The sequence below is a fragment of the Stegostoma tigrinum genome, chromosome 24 (genome assembly GCF_030684315.1).
Source record: "Stegostoma tigrinum isolate sSteTig4 chromosome 24, sSteTig4.hap1, whole genome shotgun sequence".
Classification (NCBI taxonomy): domain Eukaryota; kingdom Metazoa; phylum Chordata; class Chondrichthyes; order Orectolobiformes; family Stegostomatidae; genus Stegostoma; species Stegostoma tigrinum.
Window position 1 is genome coordinate 12,915,240 of NC_081377.1, and position 15,690 is coordinate 12,930,929.

General features: G+C 41.0%; 1 long non-coding RNA gene across 1 annotated transcript; it reads right to left on the minus strand.

Moving 5' to 3' along the window:
• Nucleotides 1-207: 207 nt before the first annotated feature.
• On the minus strand, nucleotides 208-15,185 carry LOC125464898 (uncharacterized). Its single transcript, XR_007250115.2, has 3 exons — nucleotides 15,139-15,185; nucleotides 14,571-14,737; nucleotides 208-520 (listed from the first exon to the last, which is right to left on the minus strand). It is a non-coding gene; the product is annotated as an uncharacterized LOC125464898 (long non-coding RNA).
• Between the last annotated feature and the right edge of the window lie 505 nt (nucleotides 15,186-15,690).

Genomic DNA, 15,690 nt, shown 5'->3' on the forward strand with positions numbered 1-15,690 from the left:
CCTAGAAGAACAAGGGCAGCTGATACTTGGGAAGACCATCACTTGCAAGTTCTCTCTAAGCCACTGAGCATCCTGACTTGGAAATATATCGCTCTTCCTTTACTGTCACTGGGTCAAAATCCTGGAACCCTCTTTCTAAGGGCATTGCGGGTCAACCCACAGTAGGTGGGCTGCAGCAGTTTAAGAAGGCAGCTTACCAACACCTTCTGAAGTGCAATGAGCAATGGGCAAGGAATGCTGGCCAGCAAAGTAAGTGATGCCCACATCCCATGAATGAATAAAAATAAATTAGAAAGATCCTGCCCTGGTGGAGTGGAAAACAACAATGACCTTCTCCTTACAGTGCTGGTCATTCCTCCAAATGGGTGAAACTGCTCAAACTTGGATGGGAGCTTCAGACTCCGCTGCCATTGTTCAGTGTGGCCTCCATGGCTGGCCCTGGGGAAGAGGAAGTCCTGCCCAGTTAGAGTTCCAGGATCATGTCCACAAATTGGGGTGCAGATGTCCCCCTGTCGGGCACCTGTAACGTAATCAAAAAAATCATCTCTGTCAGCTCAACCTGTTTACTTAACTACTCGGTTAATTTGATCTGCAAAACATTATAGATATCTGGCATGTTTAAGATTATTAACTTGAGTTTTTGACTTGCTTCTGCTGTGGCGGAGTGCTTTGGTGTTGCGTGTAGCATTTGGAATTCGGGTTCTCCATTTTTATCGTAGCGTTAGGATTGGAGCCGAATTAGTGCTCTTAGAGTGAACATCATCCTGTCACAAAGCCTGAAGTTTACCTTTGAGGATTTCATTTTTAGATTAGCATTTGGTGTAAGGTTATGCAGCTCTATGAAGACCATAATGCTGTGAGATATGCCAGTGTCTGTCTGGCAGTTCATACTCATTTGATGCTCGCTTTCTACTGTCTTTATCACAATATTTACAATCCACTTTTCTCCTTTAGATTTAATATTGTCAACCTGTTCTAAAGTAGGCATTGAAAATTCTGAGCTGTTGTCTGACATATCTCTAGTTTCTGCAGCAATTACCTCCGTACACTTCACTGGTAAATATCTCAAACTAACAAGTTTTAGCTACTTGCAGTTAAAGCCCCAACTTCATCAAACTGGTCATGATTCATTTAGTCATCTATAACTACCTTCACAATTTTGCAAGTTGTCCCTCCACCTTAAACTCACTGTTGGCGCTTCTGCACATGTAGGCTGCTTTACTCCACATCTTTGTACTTGAAAATCTAGGCTGCTTATCTAAAAAGTGGACTGGTCTGAGATATTTCAGTATATTTTGGGCATTTTCACCTGTTCTCACGAGTAGGTACTGAGCTGTTATATTGTAAACTTCTACAGATACTTAGAACCTCTTTCACTCTCAGATTTTCTTCCTCTGGTGCTCATGATCTCTTATACCTAAGATATTTCCATCTTTAATTCGGAAACTTATAGGTACTGAATTGACAGGACTTTGTGAGCTACATTTATTTAGTCACATATCTATCAATTTGTCCTATTCCTATGACCTGACTGTTGAACACAAGCATCCCATCGAGTAGTTCGAGAGGGTTTAAACTAGTATGGCAGGGGGGTGGGAACCTGAGCTGTATACCAGAGGTGAGCGTTGATGCAGGTGAGGCAGTAGCAAGAGGTAGACCAGCTAGTGGGAAGGACTTTCCTGGGAAGGAACCAAGGGATCGGTTAAAGTGTGTTTGCTTTAATGCAAGGAGTATCAGGAATAAAAGTGATGAACTTAGAGCATGGATCAGTACCTGGTGCTATGATGTTGTGGCCATAACAGAGACATGGGTTTCTCATGGGCAGGAATGGTTGCTGGATCTTCCAGGGTTTAGAACATTTAAAAAGAATAGGGAGGGGGGAAAAAGAGGAGGGGGTGTAGCACTACTAATCAGAGAGGGTATCACAGCTACAGAAGCTTCCATTGTCGAGGAAGATCTGCCTACTGAGTCAGTATGGGTGGAAATTAGGAACAGCAAGGGAGTAGTCACCTCGTTAGGGGTTTACTACAGGCCCCCCGATAGCAGCAGGGAGATTGAAGAAAGCATAGGTCGACAGATTTTGGAAAAGTGTGCACGCAGTAGGGTTGTTGTAATGGGTGACTTTAACTTTCCTAATATTGATTGGAACCTCCTTCGAACAGAAGATTTGAATGGAGCTGTTTTTGTAAGGTGTGTTCAGGAGGGTTTCCTAACGCAGTACGTTGACAGGCCGACGAGGGGAGAGGCCATTCTAGACTTGGTGCTCGGAAACGAGCCGGGGCAGGTATCAGATCTTGTGGTGGGACAGCATTTGGGTGATAGTGACCATAACTGCCTCACATTTTACATAGCTATGGAGAAGGAGAGGATTAGGCAAAACGGGAGGATATTTAATTGGGGAAGAGGAAACTATGATGCGATTAGACATGAGTTAGGAAGCATGGACTGGGAGCAGTTGTTCCATGGTAAGGGAACTATAGACATGTGGAGGCTGTTTAAGGAACAGTTGTTGGGAGTGATGAGTAAATATGTCCCTCTGAGACAGGCAAGAAGGGGTAAGATAAAGGAACCTTGGATGACGAGAGCGGTGGAGCTTCTTGTGAAAAGGAAGAAGGTAGCTTACATAAGGTGGAGGAAGCTATGGTCAAGTTCAGCTAGAGAGGATTACATGCAGGCAAGGAAGGAGCTCAAAAATGGTCTAAGGAGAGCCAGGAGGGGGCACGAGAAAGGCTTGGCAGAAGGAATCCGGGAAAACACAAAGGCATTTTACACTAACGTGAGGAATAAGAGAATGATCAAAGAAAGAGTAGGGCTGATCAGAGATAGCATAGGGAACTTGTGTGTGGAGCCTGAGGAGGTAGGGGAAGCCTTAAATGAGTTTTTTGCTTCTGTCTTTACGAAAGAAACGAGCTTTGTAGTGAATGAAACCTTTGAAGAGCAGGTGTGCATGCTGGAATGGATAGAGATAGAGGAAGCTGATGTGCTGAAAATTTTGTCAAACATTAAGATTGACAAGTCGCCAGGCCCGGACCAGATTTGTCCTCGGCTGCTTTGGGAAGCGAGAAATGCAATTGCTTCGCCACTTGCGAAGATCTTTGCATCCTCGCTCTCCAATGGAGTCGTACCTGAGGACTGGAGAGAGGCAAATGTAATTCCTCTCTTCAAGAAAGGAAATAGGGAAATCCCCGGCAATTATAGACCGGTAAGTCTCACATCTGTCGTCTGCAAGGTGTTAGAAAGGATTCTGAGGGATAGTATTTATGACCATCTGGAAGAGCATGGCTTGATCAAATACAGTCAACACGGCTTTGTGAGGGGTAGGTCATGCCTTACAAACCTTATCGAGTTTTTTGAGGATGTGACTAGAAAAGTTGATGAGGGTCGAGCTGTGGATGTGGTGTATATGGACTTCAGTAAGGCATTTGATAAGGTTCCCCATGGTAGGCTCATTCAGAAGGTCAGGAGGAATGGGATACAGGGGAACTTAGCTGCTTGGATACAGAATTGGCTGGCCAACAGAAGACAGCGAGTGGTAGTAGAAGGAAAATATTCTGCCTGGAAGTCAGTGGTGAGTGGGGTTCCACAGGGCTCTGTCCTTGGGCCTCTACTGTTTGTAATTTTTATTAATGACTTGGATGAGGGGATTGAAGGATGGGTCAGCAAGTTTGCAGACGACACAAAGGTCGGAGGTGTCGTTGACAGTGTAGAGGGCTGTTGTAGGCTGCAGCGGGACATTGACAGGATGTAGAGATGGGCTGAGAGGTGGCAGATGGAGTTCAACCTGGATAAATGCGAGGTGATGCATTTTGGAAGGTCGAATTTGAAAGCTGAGTACAGGATTAAGGATAGGATTCTTGGCAGCGTGGAGGAACGGAGGGATCTTGGTGTGCAGATACATAGATCCCTTAAAATGGCCACCCAAGTGGACAGGGTTGTTAAGAAAGCATATGGTGTTTTGGCTTTCATTAACAGGGGGATTGAGTTTAAGAGTCGTGAGATCTTGTTGCAGCTCTATAAAACTTTGGTTAGACCGCACTTGGAATACTGCGTCCAGTTCTGGGCGCCCTATTATAGGAAAGATGTGGATGCTTTGGAGAGGGTTCAGAGGAGGTTTACCAGGATGCTGCCTGGACTGGAGGGCTTATCTTATGAAGAGAGGTTGACTGAGCTCAGTCTCTTTTCATTGGAGAAAAGGAGGAGGAGAGGGGACCTAATTGAGGTATACAAGATAATGAGAGGCATAGATAGAGTTGATAGCCAGAGACTATTTCCCAGGGCAGAAATGGCTAGCACGAGGGGTCATAGTTTTAAGCTGGTTGGTGGAAAGTATAGAGGAGATGTCAGAGGCAGGTTCTTTACGCAGAGAGTTGTGAGAGCATGGAATGCGTTGCCAGCAGCAGTTGTGGAAGCAAGGTCATTGGGGTCATTTAAGAGACTGCTGGACATGTATATGGTCACAGAAATTTGAGGGTGCATACATGAGGATCAATGGTCGGCACAACATTGTGGGCTGAAGGGCCTGTTCTGTGCTGTACTGTTCTATGTTCTATGTTCTATGTTCTAATTCTTTCAAAGTTTCTGCAGTCTTCTTTTCTGTTTTTCGGAAAGATTCACGGTTGAAAGCACAATGGTAAAAGTGTAGTATTTGTAGCTACTCCGGCAATCTCCTGCTTGTGCCGTTGCAAGTGGAAAAACTGTCAGTTTCTTTCATGTTGTTTTTTTCCTTTGACTGGAGGCAGGAGACGAAATTTTACAGCCATGTGTTATTCATCCAGTTACTCAACTGTAATTGCTACTTTGTTTACTTTTCCTTTTCACTTTTCTAGTAACTTTTACCAGATCTGAATAATTCTGAGTTCTTCTTTTAGTAACTATGCTTCTGTTTCAGATCTTCAAAAGACCCAATCTGATCTCCCCTTCAATAAACAATATTTTGTATTCAATGAGTATGTTGATGGTACACTGTCTTGCTTCATTGTAAAGTGGCTATTTGCAGTGAATAGGCCACATGGCATAGGTCACATGACTAAAGCTTGCCATGAAGGACATTAGAACAATATTGTTTTTCTATCAAATAGTTTGTATTTCTCTATCTTGTTGGAAGTGCTTGGGATGTTCCATTATTTCACTGACAAACATTAAGCTGTTCATCTGCAGAACATTCCCACATCTCTCAGGAACATCTTAAAGCACTTTACACACAATAAAACACTTTGAAGTGCAAAAATAAGTCAGCAACACAGATGAGAGAGAGAGAAAATTCAAGCTTGCACTGAACTCATCAGTTACACGCTGCTGACTGTAAGTTTGTAACAAGAGTGCTGCTGAAGGCTGAGCCTCTGTCCGCTCTTCCTAAATCCAAGGGCTGTCTTGCGAATACTGCTTCAGGTTAAAGATCAGTTAAGTGTCACCAGCAGAATGGTCAGATTACCATAAACATAGTGGGTTGTGGCAGGGTTGGGGGTGTACATTTGGTTGGGGTGGAAGTGGGAGTAGTGTTGAGGTAATGAAGTCTTCTTTCACAAATCGTTCCCTTTCTTGTTAAACAAAATGCATAATTAATTCATTCAGCTGCCTTTGGAAAAGATGTATGCAATCCAGATGAAGTACATTCTTAAGCAAAGATGCATAATAGACCTTTGGTGCAACTGAATTCTTTCATTTCTATTTGCTAAGGCAAAATGTTCAACAACAGTAGTTAATCAGAGTTAAATGGAGAAGTCCTCCCAGGCTTTGCAAATGATACCTGACATACTGAAGCCAGTGGAAGAGCTTTGTTAGCATAGATGTCAAGACAGTGGATATTCTGATGATGACCCTGATAGAAGTCAAGTGGTGAATCACAAGGGGCTTTGATCATTAACACAAATATTTTACAATCCAGTAAGAAGAGCCTTTTATTTAAATTGTCAGGAAATGTGGTTTCGGTTTTTGGTTCAGTGTTTGTTTTTAAAACCACATGGCTAATTGTAAGCTTTAAAAGGTTTGTAGCACACAGTTTTTACTAATTGAATTTAGATGAAGTCTCATGCAAACGATTTGTACATCGGTGTTTAATTTATATTTGTAATCCTCACCACATTTTTAACCTAAGTTAGATTGGAGCTTTCTGAAAGGATTCTTTTTCTGAAAAAGGTATTCAGTTCTTAAATCAACAAACCACATTAATGTCTCATCTTGTTAAGTAAGACAACCTGACAGCCTGAAAGTATCTCAGCTTTTATCTCGAATAATAATTTAATAATCTATCAAGAAATCTTAAACAGTCTGAAGGCCACTATGTCTGAACGGCAAGACCAAAGCAATAGTCTGAAGCAATGATTAAAAGTGAGCAAGGCTAATTTCTTTCTGAGCCACGTGTTTTTGATTAGCTTAACAGCAGGCTTTACTTTGTGGACTTCTGCTGAAGCAGGTGGACAACTTGGTGAAGATCCTATTGCAATAGTCGATATCTTTTGAGTAACATTGCAAGGAAGGGAATGGTGGACCTGGTGCTTTCAGTTGAGGATGACAGAGCTCTTGTAATCTAGAGGCAAATTGTACTGTGTGTAATGATAATATCATCAGAGGTGGCAATGATTTTTACCTACCTGCAGGCTGAAATGGTGAGACACTTATGCTTGTTCCCTGTACGGGCTATTTAAGCAGTTTTCTCAGACTTTAAACAAGGATCAAGGGAGTGAAATGCTGACTCCAAACAATAACCTATTTGCTAACAGATCCTGCTGTTTTGAAGCAGCCCAGTCCGTATGGAAAATGCTCCTTGAGTCTGCCTAATCTACATAGGTGGTTCCAAAATCAACTGAATTGAACAGGCAAACACTAAAACATGGTTAAATTATGAATACAGTTCAGGATTTTGATTCATACTGAAAAGACATTGCACTGTCACTGATGTTACTGCAACTGCTTGACATTGCGTCAAGGTCAATATTAAGAATGTAGTTTTTTTTGCACCGAGCAGCCATTTGAGAGAGATACATGTTCTTCAGCTAATTGCATCTTAAGGTAAAAGAATAAGCCAACATGTCTCTTACTGCAACCAGGCACAACTTTCTACCTGCAGTTTAGAAGGGAAATACTGCTACCAGATAATGGATGCTCTATCGTTGTACCCAATTGACAACTTTGTGGACTGCATTTTACAATGGAGACACAAACTGATGTAAATTCATGACAATCCACAAATAAACAACACATAGATGGATAATAAGGTGATTATTTGATATTAGGTGTTTAGGATTGAGTTACGTACACAACAGATTCCAAGCATAAATTATATATACAGCTGTTGCCTGCCACTGCGACATTCATAAATGTGATGGTTAGAAAGTTTCATTTCATATCAAGTAATGTTTTACTTCTGCGTATTGAAGGTGGCCAGTCATTTTAAAACCATCTTACTACAGATGACAAATGGAATGCCCAAAATTCACCAAATAAATTCAGCAGTGTGATATACATGCCCCTTTTTAGAACAAAAGACAAAAGATGGCCAGGGGATATATATCTATTCAATTAGTGATGGTTGATGAGTTCTGGAAGCTGGAGGACCAATGGGAGGCTGTAATGGGTTTCCATGGAAGGATGTGCAAGATAGATGAAACAACGTTCTCTACTGTGCGATATGACAATTATCAACATTTATCCAATTTCTACTGTTACAAAATGAAATGTAACTCTTATATTTATCATCACACCCATGCCAATGTTCTATTCTTTAGAAGCAATGATATGTTTCCTGGAGGACAATGAATACTGACCATACAGGCAAAAGATATCACTTGTATGCGAACTCTAGTTCCTTTCGAACACCCTAATAATTTTATTAAACAACACATTTAATGAAAATGTCATATATTCCCACAAGCATTTCTCTGCTTCCACATTGAATCCTAAGTTCTACTCTGTGGAAATTGTCTTTCCTGCATTGGCAAAATGCTGGAGTCAAGATTTCCAAATTACTTATGTTAAAATGCACTTGCTTACCTCAGAATTCACATTTCATTTGTTGATAATAAGCTCAGTCTCAAAGAAATAAAAGTGAAAATCCAGCAGCTTCTTTGTATTACAAATTATTATATTGAATGTCAAGATTGCCAACAGTTCAAATTGAAATGATTAGTTCACGTAACTGTGCCTGAATGTAATAACGTAATTGCTTTAACAAACTGTTAGCCAAGAAATTTGGCAGCGTGACTCAATTGACAATGTTACTCAACATGTTCATCTCCAAAAGCAAAAACAAACTTTTGGTCAACAGGTTCCATCAGAAGAATTTCAAAATGGAACTCGATAGATGAGTATGTTTTCGAACTTTCTGTGGTCTGCAACAATATTCTTACAGAATCCTTGGGTAGATAGAAAAGGAAATAAATAAATATTGAAATACATAAATAGGCTCTGTACAATTTTTCATGACAGTTGGATGTTCTAAAGCAGTTTACAGCAAAAAAAAGTGTTTGTGAAATGCATTTAGGAAATCCATGTAGGAATAAACAGAGTAAACACTATTAAGAAATCATGAGATCTTTTAGTCCTAAGCTATTTTTCTGGGGAATGGAGGTGTTATGCAGAAGATGTGCCAACAATGGTCTAAGCAAAATGTAGCAGTAGCTTTTCTAAATGCCTGCTACTGTGCTATTGCTATAAAAAGTTAATCTATTAAACGCATAAAACAATATTAGGTTTAACTTCTATTTCCAGTTAAACAGTTTGTTGCTCACCGTAGCATGGAAATGGTGAACTATTCAAATCACCCTAGCAGGCTACTGATCTCATTGAAAAGAAATTGAAGGAAAATGCCTCCTGGAGAGATTAAATATTCCAGCAATAAACTCAGGAAAAGGCTGGAAGTACGACTCAAAATTTGACACAGACTTTATACCTGATTTTCTCTGTGTGTTCGGTCAAAGCATCTATAACGAGGAGTAGAACTGTACGAGGCCTTCAAAACGGTCTGGCATACTGCCTGCTGAACAGTGCTGAGTATCACATCTGGAAGCTTTTTCATGCTAAGCAAAATTTACGAACATGAAGGGTTTACCTGATCTTACCGAATACACAATACAACTGGTGCCAGCCTGTGGAGACTTGGGGGTCTGTAATCTGTGCAACAAAGGCTTGATATGGGATGCTAGATAATAGTCCTTTGGGTCTGTGGCGGTTAAGCCTCCATCTTCTATACATCATTACAATAAAGTCATCTGATGGCTCCATTGTATGACTTCTCTCCATTTCAAGATAAAGAAGGCAGCTGCAAATTTAATTCTTTGAAATCAGATGAGGATACCTTCAGGAAGAGAACACTTAAGACATTTGTGTTGGAATTAGCTTTTTTTAATGAGCTTCTCATTACCATATAAGGAATATATTTCTAGCGCTTTTGGGACAGCCTTGAGGTACGACTATTGGGTTTTGGAAAGTGTAAGGTATTATCAGAGGGATAATAAAATATAACATATCATTAATTTGCATCATATAATTCTTATGTACTCTGTACCAGTACAAACAGTTCTCATCTGAGAACCATCTGTAGTCCATTAACTTAAAAAGGAGATTGATTGAAAACAGAAGGCACCAAATTTCACCAAAATATTTGCTGCTGTTCTTTTAACATTTGGCAAAATACTTGACAAATAAGTTGATTAATCTGTATAAAGAGAATGGAGACATGTGCTGGGTTGCTTGTTAAATCATGTTTTGTTCATTATAGATTACAGTATACAGAATTTGCATTTTGGCAAAAGAAATAAACATATTGCAAAGTGTTAGCGGTGAATGATTGATGTAAAAATTGAACATTTTTTGATGCCCTTTATATCACTAAAAGCCATGCAATTTGTCTTCCTCTGGTATACCTCAACCTTATTAGAATAACTGTTCTTGAAATCTTGGCAATGGTAAATTACTTCTTTATATTGGAACTTGAAACTCTGTAATGAACAGATTGGTACAAACTCTATCATCAAGACATGTCAATTTTTTTCCTTGTCTTTTTTTCTTCTCTTCTGAATGAACTAACAACAATTTAGACAAAGGATTATCTAATTGCCAACACAGAAGGGGGAGACACTGGCGTCTGTGATGTGCATTTTTTGGATACAGCTCTCCCTCCTGAGGATGGAAAATTACCTCTGAGTTGTGGGAACACCCTTCTGATGGGGAATATGTTTTTGGTAAAGGAGTTGCACATGCAAACCTAATGATTATCAACAACATGCAGAGCAAGAATTTCAGTTTGTCATCACCATTGTCATTTTCATATGGAAAACTGCAGTCTTCCTGTCTTAGTTGAGCTGAGCAAACTTTAGATTATTTTTATTAATTCATCAGATGTGGGCCTTGCTGGCTGGGACAGCATTTATTGCCCAATGCTCTGGAGAATGCTGTGTCCATGAACCACGGGAGAGGATTTGCTGAGTGCGTACCTATGACGATGTTAGGGACAATGTTCCACGATTTTCACTCAGCTAACATGTGCCAGCGTCTCCTCAGCTTCTGCCAGATCTCCACTGCCCTTAACGTACACTTCTGCACTGTAATACTACACTTTATGGGGTACGATAATCTACCATTGATTGTTGCTGCATGGACAATTCGCATGTATTGAGCTAGACTGCATGCCAATCCTGCCTTGCCTTTTGACATTCTGCCCCATCTGTCAGAGCTTCAAGGCTCATAGTACAGCTGTGCTGCAGTGCAGTTTAGTGCAGGCACCAAGTCAGACAGCCCATCATCCTTATCGGGCAAAGGGCTGGACTTCTTACCAAATGGCTTATTGCTTTGTCAATCTTACACATGGATTATGTGCCAGCAGCTTATGTGACAAGCACACGTCACATGCTGGAGTCAAATGGTCACATACCATAGCCTCAGGGGAGTGGCACTCAGTAAAATCCAGGGAGACCCTTTTCAGTCAGGGGGTTCCAGCATAGTACGTCGGTCCAGTGGTTTAGGCATGGACAGGCATCCTGTTGGAGTGGTCAGGGTCTGGGGTCTGTACCTCTTCATTCTGGGGAGTGGGTAATGTGCATCCAATGCAAACAGTTTGGGGAGTCATGGGAAGTCAGTGAATCAGTATAGGCATCAGTCATTCGTTGCTTGAGATTGTGCAGCTAAGCTGCTCGGGGGGGTGGGTCACAGTCTGTCCTGGGAGTTATTGCACCAAAAATCAAGGAGGGAGACACCAGGCAGCCAGTGCTGAGAGAGGGCTGCTGGAATATGATCATAGGAGGTGGAAAGAGAGTGCTGGGATGCTAATGGGATGGCAATACTGACAGCGGCGGGCGTGGGGGAGGTGAGTGAAAACTTAATACATAAGGGTGAGAGGCAATACAGCACAGGAGCGAAAGGGGTCAGGCAGAAGGGTGCAGCTTGTTGACAGTAAGCAGCACCCTGGCTTCTCTCAGGTGGTGGGTGGGGCGAGACTGGTCAGTGCGCTAACAGAGATGGCATGCTTACCCGACATGCTGGAGACATTGACATGCTTGACATCCCTTCCCATTGGGACTGGAGAGGTAAAACAGGCAATTGCAGTTATTGCAAGACAGAGCCTTAAAGCCAGATATCTGTGAAAAGAGACACTTCCAAATGTGACAATATGTTTTCAATTGAGTATTACCCTTGTGCCCTCAGGAGATTTTCTCCTTCCTTTCCTTCCCATTATCTTTTGGTATGTTCCTAGGTTCTGTGGTTGGGATGGTAGGAGCCTGCCTCACCCTGAGGGCCCTTGGCTTTGGAAGACTGCTTGTGTGATCTTGGTGGCATTTTTATCTAGAGGGCTCAGACATGCTGAGTATCAATATCTTCTATTCATGGGGATGAGGAGCTGAATGTGGGACACACCTCCAACCATTCAGGCACTTTTCGCTTTCTTATGGGGCGTATTCTTCCCGAATGAGAGAGAGAGGCATGGAGGTTGGGTGGCAAGGAGGTTAGTACTGGTGCAGATGGGGGAAAGTTGGTGAGATTTTCGAACTGAGTGTGTAGGCAGTGCAGATTCCATGCAGGAACAGTAGGGTGGAGGGTGTGCAGTGGGTGAGAGCAGGTGAGGAACAATATTGCTTACAAAACTAAGAGCAGTAGAACATGGGCCTTGGTGGCAGATAGGTGCATGAGTAGAGGTAAGCCAGCAGAAGGAAAATGGTGGCACTTACCCTGATGAAGAGGGGAAGGTTATTGACCTTATCCTACATTACTGGGCATGTCTCCTGGGGTTGGGACTACACTTGAACCTGATGGTGACTTTGGACCGGCCGGCAGAGTCTGGCATAATTTTGTGGGAAGAAGACATTCATCCTGAGTACCAACTCATCCACCAGTACCATGCAGTCATTACCCGCGGATTGAAATGCCAGTTTGCCCTTATCTGCCAAACTCAGGGAAAAACTTTTGGGAACATTCAAGACAGCTCCAGGTTGGCGGGTGGTGGGCAGGGGCACCATGGTGTTTCAGAAATAGCGCTGGCATCAGGGAGGCCAGGTGAATGTCAGTGGACCTTTGGCTATGATGAGTGAGGGACTCAAATTAGTTTCTGAGGTGAGGGATGTAATTAGGGCATGGGAGGTACTTAAATAGTATAGCTTGGAACAATCACACAGGAAAGAAAAAATCCATGAAACTTGATGGAAACAACACTTTGGTAAAATATGGGAAGATTCATCCCTACATGTTTTCCTGAGTTATGGTAGTTTGGGAATTTGGAGTACTCTGTGCAGACTTGGGTGTATCAAAAAAGTCATGGAAATGGAAATTAGACTAGTTATCAGGAATGAAAGATGATAATTATGTTAAGGTGCTTTAAAAGGTATGATTGTATTATAAGGAGCTCGGATTCTGATAAAAGTGTTCAGCATTTTAACGGGTAAATGCATGCAGAATTGTATATTACTTGTGATAGCAAAAGTATTCAGATGAAAGCAGGACAAAGTTATCTGTAAACCTAATGTGTAAGGAGAGCACTGCATGATTTCCTACCAATGCTGATCGTAGTCCAGAGAATAAATCCGTTTTTCAACTGTCAGCTTAATGGAACCAAGAAAGGAAGCTTTAAATCAAAGCCCAATTGGTTCTCTTCCAGAGATAAGGCTCAAAACGATTTTGTAAATTAAAACATTTGACCAGGCTGTGTTCTGTCATATGCCTCATACTGTCGTCATAAAATTAACCCTTACTGTCTTGATTGGCATTCCGTGTGTGAATACAGCTTTCAAATCCAAAACTAATCTGGAAAAAAAAGTTTGCTCTAAAGTTTCGTCATTGGAATAGAAAGGCACAAAACTCTAAAGTCTAGTTCTGTTGCTAGCAGTCAATATCAAGAGGGATTACATAAACTTTTCTAATATATTGATTGGACTTCTGCCAGAATATTCTTGGTACCATACATTAGGAAGGATACCAAGGTCTTGGATATGATGCAGAAGACATTTTGGAGAATGTTACCAAAGATGATAACTTCACTTACAGAGTAAGTAGAAAAACTGTGACTTTCGCAAAGACGGTTAAAAGAAGCACAAACAAAAATAAGGCTGTAGAAACTCAACAGGGCTGGCAGCATCTGTGGAAAGAAAGCAGTGTTCACCTTGCAAGTCCGGTGATCCGTCCTCAGATGCTGGTGGATCTGCTGAGTTTCTCCAGCAATTTCAGTTTTTGTTTCAGATTTCCAGCATCTGTAGTTCTTTAGTTTTTAGGGTTAAAAGAAGGTTTGATAGAGATGTTCAAAATCACAAAGTGCATAAGTAAGCATGAAGTGCTTCCTGTGGTATAAAGTTTGGTAACCAGGCATCACAGATCTCAGGGAATTGGCAAAAGAATTAGCTCAGAGTCAAAGGCAAAATCCTTTCACAAGACAAGTTGGTATGATTTAGAACTCACAACATGAAAGAATGGTGAAAGCAAATTCAAAAATAACTCTCCAAAGAGAATTAAACAAATACTTCAAAAAGGTTTGGTGTGCTTTGGAGACAATACACAGTATTAGACCTTATTGAATAGATTATTTTAAAAGCTTCAACAGGTCACCACAAATGACTGCCCTCTTTTTATACTTCTCTTCTATAATTAGTTTGGATTGGTGCTTTAAAGTATGAAAATGCAAAATTAAAAGTTACAGTAGGATCATTAATATCTTTAATGCAGCACCATTAACATTTCCACCAACAAAAGTGGCAGACAATGACCATCTACCAAGTGAGAGAATCTAACTTTGTCCCATTGACAAAATATAAGCATTGAATCCTCTGATATCAATATTCTGGGGTCACCATTCACCAGGACATTAATGGACAAGCCATCTAAATACTGAGGCCACAAGAGCCTCAGTTGAAATGTTGGATATTCTATGTAGTAACTTTCCTTTAAAAGGTAAAAGATACCCAGCAGGAGAGTGTGAAATACATTCCATTGATCTAGATGAGTACAGCTTCATTGACTTGAGACAAAAATTTACATCTTTCAGGTCAAGCAGTGCACCTTATGGCAATGCATCTTAAATACTAAACATCAGCTTCATTACTGGTGCACTTTGGCTGCAGTGTTAACCTTGTACAATAAACATTGTGTCAACTCACCCAGGGGCCTTTCAACAGTATCTTCCAAACTCATGACTTCTATCGGCTGGATGAGCAAAGGTAGCAGGTGCTTTTGTCTCCTGGATCCCAATCAAGTCACAAAGCATTCTAGCTTGGAAATGTATCAATGTTCCTTCCTCATCACTGGACCAAAATCCCAGGCACCCCTGCATAAAACCATTAAGTGTACATATACTGAATGGTATACATGCGGCAGTTCAAGAACTGATTCATTAACACCTTCTCAAGAGCAATTAAGAATAGGTACACTGCATGAACAAATAAATACAAAGAGAACCTACAGTGTTTATGGAAGCTGGTTTAACCCCTGCACACAAGCATTAAAAAAGTAAGGAATACAGTGAGCAGGTGACTAGTAAGAGTTAGTGAACTCTGCGGACTGTACACACAATGGGATTCCTGCTGTGTTGAAATTCCTGTCAATCATTTCTCTGAGTGATTGGAGATGTGGTTGACAGTTTCTATCTGCATCTTAAATTTTGTAAAGATTCAAATTAAAATGTAATACTTTCACACCCAATTACTCCAAAATGTAAAACTTGATTACCATTCAGCATTTTTGATCGCTCCCCAGAAGATGCATATGAATTCGTTACAGCTGGTAATTGATCTCCTTCACCTGGAGAGAATGGAGGTAAAATTCAACTTTCATGTTGCATTTTCACCCAAGGGGTCAATGGAAGAGAATTAGGGCTAACTATAATGGGTACATGACCAACTACTCCTGTTTTTAAAGCATTCTTTAGATCATTATTCACGTTACTTTATTAAATATAAGATAATGAAATGTGAGGCTGGATGAACACAGTAGGCCCAGCAGCATCTCAGGAGCGCAAAAGCTGATGTTTCGGGCCTAGACCCTTCATCAGAGAGCATCTGCAGTTCCCATTATCACTTTATTAAATATGTCTGGTCGCTGGCTTTTAGGAATGAAGAAAACAATTATTTGCCTCTGGTCATGCCATTGGATTAGACAAACAACTTCAAACACATAAGAAACTATTTTCAAAAGTATGATATAAAGTGTAATCTGTTACAACTGTGCTTTATGGGCTATTGAGTTAGTCCAGCTGGCAGGGGAAAGAAGTCAGTGGCTTCT